Here is a 15,842-nt window from a genome sequence, read left to right as displayed (position 1 = left end):
ATTTGGTCTGTAAATTGTATATTGGGTATTTTGAGCTTCTGGGCTAATACCCACTTATCCGTGAGTGTACACCATGTGTGTTCTTTTGTGATGGGGTTACCTCACTCAGGATAATATTTTCTACTTCTATCTATTTGCCTAAGAATTTCATGAAATCATTGTTTTTAATAGCTGAGTAGTACTCCATTGTGTAAATGTACCATATTTTCTGTATCCATTCCTCTGTTGACGGACATCTGGGTTCTTTCCAGCTTCTGGCCATTATAAATAAGGCTGCTAAGAACATAGGGGAGCATGTGTCCTTATTACATGTTGGAGCATCTTCTGAGTATATGCCAAGGAGTGGTATAGCTGGGTCCTCCTATAGTACTATGTCCAATTTTCTGAGGAACTTCCAGGCTGATTTCCAGAGTGGTTGTACAAGCTTGCAATCCCACCAGCAATGAAGGAGTGTTCCTCTTTCTCCACATTCTTGCCAACATCTGCTGTCACCTGAGTTTTTGATCTTAGCCATTCTGACTGGTGTGAGGTGGAATCTCAGGGTGGTTTTGATTTGCATTTCCCTGATGATTAAGGATGTTGAACATTTCTTTAGGTGCTTCTCAGTCATTTGGTATTCCTCAGTTGAATTTTTTTTACCTCTGTACCCCATTTTTAATAGGGTTATTTGATTCCCTGGAGTCTAACTTCTTGAGTTCTTTGTATATTTTGGAAATTAGCCCTCTATCCAATGTAAGAAAATTTTCCCTGTGCCCATATGCTTGAGGCTCTGCTCTACTTTCTCTTCTATAAAGTTTAGTGTATCTGGTTTCAGGTGAAGGTCCTTGATCTACTTTGACTTGAGCTTTGTACAAGGAGGTAAGAATGGATCAATCTGAGTTCTTCTCTTTAAGGTCTTCTACCTTTTTTACCTGTGATCCCTTTCATTCTTTAAGGGAGTTATTTATATCCTTCTTAAAATCCTCTATCATCATCATTAGATGTGATTTTTAAATCAATCTTGCTTTTCTGGTCTGTTGGAATAAGCAGGTCTCACTGAGGTGGGAGAACTGGGTTCTGATGATGCCAATTGGCCTTGGCTTCTGTTACTTGTGTTCTTGCAATTTCCTTTCACCATCTGATTATCTCTGGTGTTAGCTGATCTTGCTATCTCTGACTGTGGCTTGTATGTCCTTCCAGCCTATGTGTCAGTACTCCTGGAAGACCAGCTCTCTCTGGGAGGAATTTAAGTATGGAGAGCTGTCGTAGAGGGTCAGCTATAGGGGTCAGACAGAAACCAGAAGGATCCTGTCCCCAGCTGATTCTTGGTTTCTATGGCTCTGGGACTGCCCTTCTTGGGTCAGGAATTTGAAGAGAAGTGGTGGTCTTACCTGTGTTCACAGGTGTGTAGGCACTCCTGGGAGATCAGCGTTCTCTTGGAGGTATTTGTGTATGTAGCTCTGTGGCACAGGATCAGCTCTTGGCACAGACAGAAACTGGAAGACTCCTGTCCCAGGCAGCTCCTCGGTTCCTGTGTCCTGAGTGGTCTTGAGTGCTCCAGGTGGGTTCCTCTGAGTAGCCGTGGTAGTCCTACCTGCACTTATAGGCTTGCCCACACTCTTGGGTGCTATTTGCGTATGGAGCCCTGTGGCAGAGGATCAGCTCCAGGCACAGACAAACTGCAGCACATTTTTTAATGTTGTACTCTAGAACTTTATATTTCCATACCGCTCCCCATTTTTCTAATAGAAAATTGCCTTTTAAAGCTGGTATGAGGAGCATGAGGAATCCCTGATTCATATTAATAATGTGCAAATGAGATGATACCCATGTTAATAATGTTCCAAAGAAAGAACATGAGTCTGCAGAGTTTTCTCTTGTAGTGTTAAGTAAAGTGACTTTTTTCTGCAACATTTCCTCCTCTACTAACCCTTATTCTATGACTAACTGGTATGTTATGTTCTCTCAAGCTTGCCCTTGCTGCTCAGAATTCTTAGTCCAATGCTCAATACTGTGGTTTTCATGTTTTGTTTTGTTTTTCTATAAGAACTAGAAAAGAAAGAGACTTCAAATGTTAAGGTATCTCTAAAGTTGTTCTAACCCACCACTGTATCCCCACAATGACTCTAAAATGCACCCTGAAGGAACATGGGTTATTTCACCTAGTTATGGAAAAAATAGCCATATGTATCATGTATACTTATGACAAGGTAATATGTATTGTTTATGACTTAACCATTGTTCCTATCCTATTGTTTGTGTTGGAAACAGACACGCAGCTCACATGAACTGGGTTTCACCTGGGAGGCAAACTGGGGCTGAAAAGAGAGGTGAACTAGGTGGTCGAGAGAAAAATGGAGCCAAGACAAGGTTCCTGATCAAGGCTCAAATGTTTAACGGCAACTGCGCTTATAAGGGGATGTGGGGGGCAATCCTGCCAATTCATTCTTGGAGCTCAGCTACAGGTGACGAGCAGGTAGCAGTATCTTCCAAAGGAACAGCAACAGTGGCTGAACAATAAAGTGATCTAGGAAGGCTCCGTCCTAGGTAATCTCCTTAGTGGAAGAAAGGTCAAGGTCTGGCAGGCCTGCTTCAGGCTGGGGGAAGGTTACAGTTTGGACATAGAAAACTAGATTAATTCCCATATGTATTATAACCCTTCATATATTTTCAAATCTTTATCATGGATGCACACCACTTTCTTCATTTGCCTAGCTTCTGATTTTGTGTTACTAGTGCTGTTACATGATATGGAATTTTTATGTTGGCCTCAAAACAGGTTCATCATTATGAAAACTATTCAAGACATACGCTAGTACATCATAAGACCCGTTAAATTTTATCACCCAGAAAATAAAACTAAAATGCTGAAGAATGGTGGCTATTCAACCAAAGTATGCTACAATTTCATTTTGAGTTTGGTTAAGTATCTATGGAACAGGATTTCAAGTCTTTTGAGCACATGCCAAAGGGTGCTATAATTGTGTCATGGGATAGCTTTATAGTTAACATTTTGGATGAATCTCCATATTTTTTTTCAGATTGACTAAACAAATTTATATTTCCACCAATACTGAATGAGGGTTCCTCTATCCCCTTATCTCACTAATATTTATTGTCAGTTCTTTTGTGGATCTCAGCTATTCTAACTTAGCTCTGATGAAAACTCATTAGCATGAATTTTCACTTCTCTAGTTGCTATGAATGATAAACATTTTGGAGGTACTTCTTAGCCGTTTTATTGAAAATTCATTAGTTAGATAACAAGCCCATTTTTAATTGACTAATTTATTTTTCTTGAACCTGTTTTTTTGTTTGTTTGTTTCTGCTTTTGTTTTTTAGTTCTTTGGACATTATTGATACTACTCCACTATTAAATATCAGATATGTAGCTGGCAAAGATTCTCTCTGATTCTGTGAGATTTTTGCTTACATTTTAAAATCTATTTTATTTATTTATTTATATATTTATTAATACTTACTTTACATACAGCCTACTGCATCCCTACCCTGGCCACCCCTTCTCACTATCCTTCACGCCATCCCCATCTCCTTCTCCTCTGGGTATTGCCCCAATCTGGAACATTAAGTCTCTTCAAATCTAGGCATCTTCTTTCCCACTAAGGCCAGACAAGGCAACCCAGCTAGAAGAATATGCGCCACATACAGGCAACAGCTTTTGAAATAGCCCCCACTCCAGATGTTCAGAACCCACATGAAGACCAAGCTGCACACCTGCTAGATATGTATAGGAAGGCCTAGGTCCAGCATGTTTATGTTCTTTGGTCAGTGGCTCAATCTCTGAGAGCCCCAAGGATCCAGGTTAGTTGACTCTGATGGTCTTCCTATGGAGTTCCTATCCTCTCCAGCCTGCAATCGTTCTCCCTTTTTTAAAAAAAATCAGATGTTTTCTTTATTTACATTTCAAATTTTATCCCCTTTCCTAATTTCCCTCTGAAAATCCCCTATCCCCTCTCCCCTCACCCTCCTCCCCAACCCACTCACTCCCTTGTCCTGGCAGTGCCATTCCCCTATACTGGGGAATAGAACCTGCACAGAACCAAGGGCCTCTTCTCCCATTGATGACAGACTAGGCCATCCTCTGTTACATATGGAGCTAAAGACACAAGTCCCACCATGTGTTTTCTTTGATTAGTGTTTAGTACCAGGGAGCTATGGGGGTACCCATTGGATGGAGCACAGGGTCCCCAGTGAAGGTGCTTGAGAAATTACTCAGGTAGCTGAAGGGTTTTGCAGCCTGATAGGAAGAACAACAATATGAACTAACCAGTACTCCTTTTTTTTCTTCCATAAGAGTCCTCAAGCTCCATCTACTGTTTGGCTGTGAGTGGTGCAGTTATCTGAGTCAGCTAGTGGGTGAAGCCTCATCAAGGACAGCCATGCTAGACTCCTGTGTGCAAACATAAAAGAGTATCCATTAATAGTGTCTGGGATAGGGCTCAAATTGGGCAGTTATTGGTTGACTGTTCCTTCAGTCTTTGCTCCCTGCCTCTGCATGTTGTGGGAAATATTAAAAAGAAACCACCAACTCTCCAAGTTCCTGTTGATTGGTGATTCCTCCCAATGTTCTTTTATTGTTCAGAATGGTTTACCTATCCTAGGATTTTATTTTTCCATATGAATTACAAGGGAATTGCTTATTCAAGGTCTCTAAAGAATTTTGTTGGAATTTTGATGAGCATAGCATTGAATATGTAGATTGTTTTTGGTAAGATGGTCATTTTCACGATGTCATTCATACCTATCCATGAGCATGAAAGATCTTTCCACCTTCTGATCTCTTCTTCCATTTATTTCTTCAAGTAGTTGAAGTTCTCGTCATACAGGACTTTTACTTGCTTGGCTAGAGTTATATCAACGTAATTTATATTATTCATGGCAATTGTAAAGAGTGTTGTTTATTTATATCTTTCTTAGCCCATTTATCATTTGTATAAAGGAGAGCTACTGATTTCTTTGAGTTAATATTTTTATCCAGTTACATTGCTGAAGGTGCTTATCAGCTATGGGAGTTCTCTGGTGGAATTTGGAGGGTTGCTTATGCATAGTATCATGTCATCCACAACAGTGATACTTTGACTTCTAACTTTCTAATTTGTATCCCCTTGATCTCCTTTAATTGTCTTATTACTCTGGCTAGAACTTCAAGTACGATATTGAATAGAGAGAGTGAGTGTGTGTAGCCCTGTCTGTCCCTGACTTTAGTGTAATTGCTTTAAGACTCTCTCCATTTAGTTTGATGTTGGCTAAAGGGTTGGCTATATATTGCTTTGATTATGTTTAGTTGTGTCCCTTTTATCCCTGATCTTTCTAGTACTTCTAACATGAACAGTGGTTGGATATATCCAAAGACTGTTTTAGCATCTAATGAGATTTTCATGTGAATTTCTTTGTTTCAGTATGTTTACATGGTGAATTATATTGATGGATTTTTGTGTATTGAACCACCTCTACATCTATGGATGAACCCACTTGATCATTGTGGAAGACATGATTTTGATGTGGTCCAGGGTTCCTTTGTGAGTTTTTACTGATTGTTTTTGCATCACTGTTCATAAGAGAAATCAATCTGAAGTTCTCTTTCTTTGTTGAGTCTCCATGAGGCTTAGGTATCAGGGTGACTGGGGATTCCAAGACTGCATTTACTATGTTTCTTCTGTTTCTATTTTGTGGAATAGTTTGAGAAGTATTGGTATTAGTTCTTCTTTGAAAGTCTGGTAAAATTATGCACTGTAACCATCTGACCCTGGGGCTTTTTTGTTTGTTTGTTTTGGTTAAGATACTTTCGATGACTACTTCTATTTCTTTAACTGTTATAGGGCTGCTTAAGTAGTTTACCTAACATGGATGTAACTTTTGTAAGTAGTATCTGTGTAGAAAATTGTCCATATCATTTAGGTTTTCCAATTTTGTGGAGTACAGGCTGATAAAATAAGACCTAGTAATTTTTAAAAATTTCCTCAGGGTCTATTGTTGTGGCTTCCTTTTCATTTCTGATTTCATTTGTTTGGATACTTTGTCTCTGTCTTTTGGTTAGTTTTGCTAAGGATTTGTCTATTTTGTTGATTTTCTCAAAGAAACAGCTCTTGGCTTCATGAATTCCTTGTCTTGTTTTCTTTGTTTCTAATTGAATGATTTTAGTCCTGATTTTGATCACTTTGTACTTCTCCTTGGTGGCTTGCTTCCTTTTGTAAGAGAACTTTCAGGTGTACTTTCATAGTGCTAGTAAGAGAACTTTCTAATTTCTTTATGGAGACATTTAGTGTATTGAACTTTCCTCTTAGCACTGCTTTCATTGTGCCCCATAAATTTCGGTATGTTTTGCCTTCATTTTCATTGAATTCTAGAAGTTAATTTCTTTCTTTATTTCTTCCCTGAGCCATAAATTGAGTAGAGAACTGTTCAATATCCATGAATGTGTAGGCTTTTGCTGATTCTGTTATTGTTGAAGTCCAGCTTTAATCCATGGTGGTCTAATCAGATATAATGTGTGTTTTTTTTAATTCTTTGTATCTATTGACGCTTGATTTGTGGCCAACTATATAGTCAATTTTAGAGACAGATCCATGAGATGCCGAGAAGAAGGTATATTCTTTTGTGTTTGTGTGAAATATTCTATAGATGTCTGTTATGTCCAACATTTCTGTTAGTTTCATTTCTCTATTTAGTTTTTATCTGGGTGACCCATCAGTTGGTGAGAATTAATGTGTGGAGTTGATGTGCAATTTAAGTAATAGCAATGTTTCTTTTATGAATGTGGGTACCTTTGTGTTTGAGACCAAAATGATCAGAATTGAGATATTATCTTGGTAAATTTTTCCTTTGATGAGTATTAAGTGTCTTTTCTATCTCTTTTGATTAATTTTGCTTAAAAGTCTATTTTACTAGATATTAGAATAGATACTCCAGCTTGCTCCTTAGGTTCATTTGCTTGGAAAACTTTATTCAAGCCCTGTACTCTGAGGTAATGTCTATTTTTATTCCTGGGGTATGTTTCTTGTATACAGCAGAAAGATGGACCATGATTTAGCATCCATTCTGCTAGCCTGTTTCTTTTTATTGGTGAATTGGGTCGATGGATGCTAAGAAATAATAATAACCAGAGATTGTAAATTCCTGTTCTTTTTATGTTGGTGAGGTTAGTATGTGTTTGTGTGTATGTGTGTGTGTGTGTGTGTGTGTGTGTGTGTTTGTAACAGGAGAAGCATGTGTATGCTTCTCTTGTTGTTGCTGATATGGAATTACATATTTTTTGTATTTTCTTGGGTTGGGTTTTTTCCTTCAGCTATTTTCTATAGGACTGGATTTGTGGACAAATGGTGTTTAATTTTGTATTTGTTTTGAAATATCTACTTTTTTCAATTTATGGTGATTGAGAGTTTTGCTGAGTATAGTAGTCTTGGTTGGCACCTATGGGGTTTGGGGGGGAGTTGCAAGATATCTGTCTAGACAATTCTATGTTTTAGAGTCTCTGTTGATAAGTTGGGTGTAATTCTGATAGGTCACCATTTGTATCTTGTCTGCCTTTTTTCTCTTTCCACTTTTAATACCTTTTTGTTGTTGTTCTGTAGATTTTGTATTTTTATAATTATGTGGTAGCAGGGTTTTCTTTTCTGGTCTGGTCTAATTGGTGTTCTATATTTTTTTATTCATTTTTATTTACATGTGTGTTTATGCTTGTGGGTGTCTGTCATGTATCTGTGGATGGCTGGGAGGCCAGTAGAGTGTGTCAGATCCCCAGGAGCTAGATTTGCAGGCAGTATGAAACAGTAGACTCGGGCTCTGGGAAACATTCTTGAGTCCCCTGGAATAACAGTGAGAGCTCTCAGCCACTGAACCCTCTCTTCAGTGCTAGGCTACTCTTTTTTCCCATTAATTAATTTATTTATATACTTTGTATCCTGATCTCAGCCCCTACTCCTCCAGGACCCACCCTTACAAATCACTCCCACCCCACATTACTCCATACCGTTCTTTAAGAAGAAGGGGAAGCCTCCATTGGTAACCACCCTGCCCTAGGGACTTCAAGTCACAGCAGGACTAAGCACATCCTCTTCCATTAAGGACTGATCAGGAAGTCTAGCTTGGGAAAATGGAACCAATGGCAGACAACAGAGTCAGAGAGAGCCCTTCACTTTTAAAGCTAACATAAGAGAATGTTTAACAGAGTGGGCCACTGAAACGACTGATGAGCAGCTGCAAGCCCAGGAAACTTCCAAAAGTCCTTGAAAGCTGAGTGCTGTGTTCAGCTCACTGGCAGTACTCAGAAGACTGGTTAACTGCTTAGAATATTTTGTGACACTGAATGTTATTTAAATATCTTATCTTCCCAGAAGTCATAGTTTAGATGAATTTATTTTTCTAAATAATACATATTTAAATTATTTAAGACTCAGTGTTATAATATCTGCTTCAAAATAATAAGCAACTTTTAAAATTAAAGGGTATTTGATTTTGGTTAATTATTGAATCAGTATTTGGTATAGGTATTAATAAAAATTTACAAATTTTTCCATATGGATTTTCTGTAAGATAAATATCAACCAAATGACCTAATATTCAGAGTGGCTTTTACTATTTCCCATAAACTACAAAAAAACATTGACTAATGTGGCAATGTAGAATATTGGTTATGGATCTAGAAAGTGAATGCCTCTTCCTGTGAAAAGCATTTCCAGTAATGTGCTAATTCAAGAACACAAATTCTGGACCACAGATGAGGGAAGCATTCTATACCACAGGGTCATTCCAGTTATGCCCCTCATACACAATGCATGCTGACCCAAACTGGCCTTGTAGGCTAAGGTCATTTTTCTAGTGATTGAAATGGCTCACATATTGTACCACACTATATTTCAGGCATTATTATCAAGAGTTCACCATTGTGGTGGCAGAGATCTTCATACAGCCATGGTTTTAAACATTTTTTGGTTTTGTTCTTAAATCAGTGAGCAATTCAAATGTGTGAAGTGGTCATTTTCTTTTCCTTCCCCGGTCATCTTCAATCTCCTCTCTCGCAGGATCTTTCCAACATTCAAGTCTCCTTTCTCACCAATTCCTTCCACTGCCTGCACATATTACTTACTTCAATAATAACTGATTCAAGGAAAATATCTATTATTTAATATGCTTTAACTTTCACAGTTCATAAAACTATTTGGAATAACCTACTGTGTGGTTAGTGCTTTCCATATTGCATAACTGTGAGGTCATGCAATAGAAAACAATCAACTTACCAGGGGACCCACTCCTAAGGACAAAACTCCCTCCTCTCATCAACATGTATGGTATATATGTAGAGAATAATTAAAAGGTATTTTAAAATTATTTTAAAAAGGATGTGTCATGAGGTATCACTCAGTTGTTGAAAACAATTATTGCTCTTGCAAGAGACCTGAGTCCATTTTATTAAACTCACATGAAAGCTCATAGCCTGCATTAACTCTAACCCTGTTCATCTTGTGCCCCTTTCTGACCCCTGTGAACTCCTACATGTCCATGGTGCCCCTATACTCATTCAAGTACCTACATACAAGCATATTTTTAAAAATGAAAGTGTTATTCAAGAGATAAACACAAGACAATATTTTCCAAAGCTTATATACACATTTTATATGCAATATATGCAAATATATGTAAAATAGTTGTTAAGGGAATATCAAGCAGGTAAATATTGGTTTCATATAGATAAATGGAATGAACTTCCTAGAGTATAGAACACAGTTTCAGTAATGTCAAAAAACTATCATAATAGACCAAAGTTTTTATGCTAAATTTGAAAACATTTTAAAAAATGACATTTTAAAAACTAAACAGTAACAAGATATTTATGTTATCTTTGAAATTCTTAAGTTGCAGTTTGATAACCTTAGATTTAGTATTTTTTTCCATTTTCTATTTTATATTATTAGATATTTTCTTTATTTATATTTCAAATTTTATCTCCTTTCCTCATTTCCCCTCTGAAACACCCTCCCATCCCATCTTCCCTGCCCCTTCTCACTAACCTACCCACTCCCACTTCCCTGTCCTGGCATTCTCCTACACTAGGGCAACATGCCTTCACAAGACCAAGGGCCTCTCCTCTCACTGATGTCCCACAAGGCCTTCCTCTGCTACATATACAGCTGGAGCCTTGAGTCCCTCCCTCCATGTGTACTCTTTGGTTGGTGGTTTACTCCCAGGGAGCTCTGGAGATACTGGTTAGTTCATATTGTTGTTCCTCCTATGGGGTTTCAAACCCCTTCAACTCCTTGGGTCCTTTCTCTAGCTCCTTCATTGGGGACCCTGTGCTCAGTCCAATGGATGACTGTGGGCATCTACTTCTGTATTTTTCAGGCACTGGCATAGCATCTCAGGAGACAGCTATATCGGGCTCCTGTCAGCAAGCATTTGTTGGCATCCACAATAGTGTCTGTGTTTGGTAACTGTATATGGGATGGATCCCCAGGTGGGACAGTCACTAGATGGCCTTTCCTTCAGTTTCTGCTCCAAACTTTGTCTCTATATCTCCTCCCATGGGTATTTTGATCCCTCTTTTTTTTCTTTCTTTATTTACTTTATTGATCATTTCATTCATTTACATCTCAAATGATATCCCACTTCCTGATTACCCCCTCCAACAATCTCCCATCCCATGATATCTCGCTTTCCGGTTACCCCTCTACTAAACCCTCTCCCTTCCCACGTCTGCCCTCCCCACTCCCTCTTTGCCTGTATGAGAGTGACCCCCCACCCACCCACACTCTCCTGCCCCCACAGCTCCAGCATCCCCTTTCTCTGGGGTATCAAACCTCCTGGGACCAAGGGCCTCCACTCCCATTGCATTTAGGCAAGGCCATTTTCTGCTACATATGTATCTGGAGCCACAGACCCTTCCAGGTCCACTTCTTTGTTGGTAGTCTAGATTGAGAGAACTGGGTAGTCAGGCCAGCCTATGTTGTTCTTCCAATGGGATTGCAAACCCCCTCCACTCCTTCAGTCCTTCTGCCAGCTCCCTGACCAGGTTCTGAGTTCAGTCTGATGGTTGGCTCCAAGCACCTGCATTGGTCATTTACTGGCTGAATCTCTCAAGGAACAGCCACACTTGGTTCCTGTTACAAAGCACCTCTTGACTACAACAGTGTTGGGTTTTGAGTCTGCAGACATGATGTATCCACAGATGGATCCATTCCCGGTGGGCCCTTCCTTCAGTCTCTGTCTCATTTTTTAGTCCATGTTCTTCCATATGTGCTCTTCTGTGTCTGGGTTAGCTCACTCAGAATATTTTCTAGTTCCATCCATTTGACTAAGAATTTCATGAAGTCATTGTTTTTAGTCGATACATAGTACTCCATTGTGTATACATACCACATTTTCTGTATCCATTCTTCCCTTGAGGGACATCTGAGTTGTTTCCAGCTTCTGGCTAGTACATTTAAAGTAGCTATGAACATAGTGGAGCATGTGTCCTTGTTATATGATGGAGAAGAACCAAAGTATCCACAAGTCTTCCTTCTTCTTGAGCTTCATGAGGTCTGTGAATTGTATCTTGGGTATTCCAAACTTCTGGCCTAATATCCACTTATCAGTTACTGTATACCATATGTGTTCTTTTTTGATTAGGTTACTTCACTCAGGATGATATTTTCTAGTGCCATCCATTTGCCTAAGAACTTCATGAATTCATCATTTTTAATAACTGAGTAATACTCCATTGTGTAAATGTACCATATTTTCTGTTTCCATTCCTCTGTTGTAGGACATCTGGATTCTTTCCAGCTTCTGGCTAGTATAAATAAGGCTGCTATGAACATAGTGGTACATGTTTCTTTATTACCAGTTGGAACATCTTCTGGATAGACCAAAACTGAGCTATACCTCTTGACCCAATGAAAATATTTTCTTTGTTGAGTGAAAAGTGTATCTAGTATGTAATATCTCTGCTATCTTGTAGCTTTTAGCATTTTGTAATCTTCGATCCACAGATTTCCCTCTTTCTAACTGTATTATATCATTTTTCTTTATCCTTTTATTTATGTGCCCTAAGTGCCTGGAAATACCTTTGAATTGCTTAAGACTTACACAAAGTTTTCTTTATTTGTTTCCATTACATTGATTATTTTTTCCTGTTGTAACATGTATACAACTCACAAAGAATTGTGTTTATATATGTGTGTCAATCTGAATAAAATGCAACTAAAAGCTAAAAAGGGAAGAATGTGTGAAGTGAGGATAAAGCTAAGAAGGAAGATGGTGAGAATTATGATGATATTAGCAACAGACACCTATCCTAACAAGCTGAGTGTTCCAATGAAGTAAGGACAGGACTGGATAGACTTAAGAACCACTTTCAGAGAAGCACCACTCTCAATCTATTGGTAATTGTGACTGACAGATCTCAGAGACTTTAGCAATTTGCCACGTACAAAGCTATCAACAAGGAGGGCTGGGCAATGTATAGTGCTTGTCCCAAGGAAAGTTTTCATACTATCCTAGCATACTGTTCTTACTTTAATTAGTATTTGAAAATTTACTTATAGCCAATGCTTCTATAAAAATGATGTAGAACCTAATATTGTTTAACATTGACTCTCATAATGAGTACTTAGTTATACTACTTCTATAGCTCATTACATCACTATATATTTCTAGTGTTCCTTCTGTAGTTCTGTTAATTATAATAGAAATTCTGGATATAATAGAATTCTTTTTCCAGTTATTGTGACTCAAGGTAAGTTATTTCTTTTCATTTTATACCAATGGGTGAAAATAGAATTCTTGTATATATTTTATAAATAATTTATATATTATGGAAAATATAGTCATTATTTGAGCTTGAAAAGTTAGAGCAGAATTATGTTTATTTTCATGAGGATGCCATGGGCAGGGATTGCCTCTATTGCTATGCTCCCTTCTTCTTTATCTGTGGAGATGATCCAAACACAACTGTATCTTCTGTACAATGGTCTGGCCATTCCTGTTCTGTAAGGAAGAAGTATGGTGTTCTCTGAGAAATTTCACTCTGAAGTTTTGGTTGCTTCTGCTTTGGGGTTAGAAGTAGTGTCCATCAAAGTTGTGGTAGAAGTTGAGCAATTCTCACAAAAATATACTAAGACACAACAAAATGGAAGAGGAGAGAGTTTGTGGTACTTCTGTACACACAAACAGTATTTGCAGTATCTGTTAGACAGCTTGAAAAGGACTGTGTCATTCCTTGGTTTAGGTCTTGAAATTAAGCAACGATTTATATAGGCAGAATATATTATGCATCTATATGCTTGTATGTGTGAATAGCAGATAACAGATGACTGCAAATTCTTTGTCATTCTACCCATCTTTGAGATGTGGCTCCCTTGTCACTTTCTCTGATTATGGGTAGTTTCTGTAAGTTCTCTAAACTACTAATGGAATGCTACCCAGATGGTGGTATGTGTGGTATCTTTCAGGTCAACTTCTAGTTCTATCTCTGCATGCATCCTTCAAGGAATGTTTTCTTTGGATGAATTCAGATGTTATTTAGAAAATCAGATGATTCTGAGACTGTCATTCTGGCAAAGCCTAAGATTTGTGGAAAAGATCTAGATGATAGGATGCCAGGTGGGCAAATATACCAAGGTATACCACATGGCAGGGCCACTGAGTGAAAGCCACATCTTAAGCTCAATCGTAATGTCTAAGACACTCTAGAGATATTCGGTGAATTAGAGCCAACTTGCCTGGAAAACTCCTTTGATATTCCTGAGCCAGTTACTGCCTCTCAGTTTGAGCTGTACTTGTTTTATAATAATATAAAAATATGGTATACACATTAAATATCATAACATTTTGTTTACTTAAAATGTATAATAGGCCAACTCTATTATAATTACCAAAAATAGAGCCAAAAAGTGAAATTTGACTTAACAAGGATGATCATTTTCAAAATGCTAGCTTTCCTGCCGTTGCTACTTACTTAATTGTAGGATTTGGGGATTAGCATTCTTCATTTAATAGTTTTAACAAAAAAGAAAGAAAGAAAGAAAGAAAGAAAGAAAGAAAGAAAGAAAGAAAGAAAGAAAGAAAGGAAGGAAGAAAGGAAGAAAGGAAGAAAGGAAGAAAAAGAAAGAAAGGGGGAGAGAAAGAGAAAGAAAAGGGCCAATTTCATGGAACTGGTGAAAAGTTGTAATATTTGAGAAAATTGAGGGAAGTGTTACAGATTCTTTTCTATAAAGAAACTGTCAGGGTTCTGGGCCGCAGCAATGGCAGAGGCGGTGGGCTGGTAATGCCAAGGTGGGTTGAAAGGAGGAACAGCAGCAGACATGCAGACAGCACACACAGGTTTAAGCCACACTGCAGATGGCGCTGATGGTCAGACTAGCCTTTGCTGTCCTGGTAATGCAGGCACAAAGGCAGTTATTCCCAGTGGAGCTCACCCTGTTGCAAGAGCACTGGAAGCCTCCCGAAATTCCAGCAAACGCACGGTACCTTTAACCCAAAGGCCTAGAATCGGACATCACAGATTCGCCCTCTTTGTGCCTTTCCCGACCTCTTTGGAGGCAGAAATCGCCTGTGGGTCCCTAGTTCCTGATGTTGAACCACACCGAGGACTGGTAGGGAAGGAGCTTAAAGTGAGAGGCTGCGTGCTGGAGGTATGCTGGATCACGGAAGTTTCTTGCCTCCTCCGAATTTCCATCATCAACTTTCTTGACCAGCTTTCCCTAGCGGTGAACACCATACAGCTCTTTGGGCCCCCAGTTTCCTATTAAGCCTGGCTGGGGACTCATGTCTTACCTTATCTCCATCTCCTCCTAAGCAATACAATTTTCCCTAGGGAAAAGATTCTAGAAATAGTAACTACTACATAAATGTGGGGGCCTAATATTTTTTTTTTTCCTGATTTGGTCCTCAGGCACATAGGAGCCATTTGGTCTGGTGCTTCAATGTTTGTTGCTGAAGAAAATAAAGCTATGTTGCTAATCTGTATTTGAGCTTAAAAAAAAGAAAGAAAAGAAAAAGAAACTGGCAATATATTAAAATAAAAACATAGAAAAACAGTTTTCAAAGAACTTTGGAACCCAAGAATAATCTCTAATTTTTTTTACCAGTAATGATATAAAAGTTATAATAACAAATATTTCAAAAGATACTGAACTTAAGTACATAGACATGTACATCTATAAATGCATAATGTTTACATAGCTTTTATACCTGCCGCAGAATCAGTTTTGGACCTATTTTGTGTTAGATAATCGACTGAATACATGAGATTACTTTTGTCTTTCTTTAAGAATTCTGGGAAAACAATAATAAAAGCTATACTCAAACTCCATAAAAGAATAGAGATGACACAACAAGACAGAAGAAGAGAGCAATACAATGTTAGGGACTCAGAAATAAAACACAAAACAGACTTATTGAAATCAGAGATAAGCTGAAATATACCACTGACTCCCTGGGAGAACTGGAGTGGCAGGGATATTTTCAACTGATAATAAAGCCAGGAAAAAGTAGAGACTGTTCAAATGTACTGACTACTCTCCTTGCCTACTTATCTCTTCCTACTTTGTAATTAAATTTGGTCTATATTCTCTTCAGAAAGGATAGTTACATAATTTCATGGTTTTAAGGCAGATTCATAGCCATGACCATACCAAGAACAAGGTGACACTACATTCTGAGGACCTCATTTAGCTCCATCCTTTCACGGAGCATGTGGATAAGACAGTGACTTCCATTCCCTGTGGACAAAGATCAGATCATGGTCCTCCAACAAATCACCAATTCTAGAAACTAAGCTGAAGTTGCTGACTAGAGTAACAACAGGCTTTATCAGTCAGAGTTGTGTTACTGTAACAAATAGCTGTTATAACAACTGTATAAGG

General features: G+C 38.3%; 1 pseudogene; it reads left to right on the top strand.

Moving 5' to 3' along the window:
• Positions 14,202-14,952, top strand: Gm16391 (predicted pseudogene 16391; annotated as a pseudogene).

Source organism: Mus musculus, chromosome 17, assembly GCF_000001635.26.
Source record: "Mus musculus strain C57BL/6J chromosome 17, GRCm38.p6 C57BL/6J".
NCBI lineage: Eukaryota > Metazoa > Chordata > Mammalia > Rodentia > Muridae > Mus > Mus musculus.
Note: the sequence above shows the minus strand (reverse complement) of the source record. Positions and strands in the feature narration are given on the sequence as shown.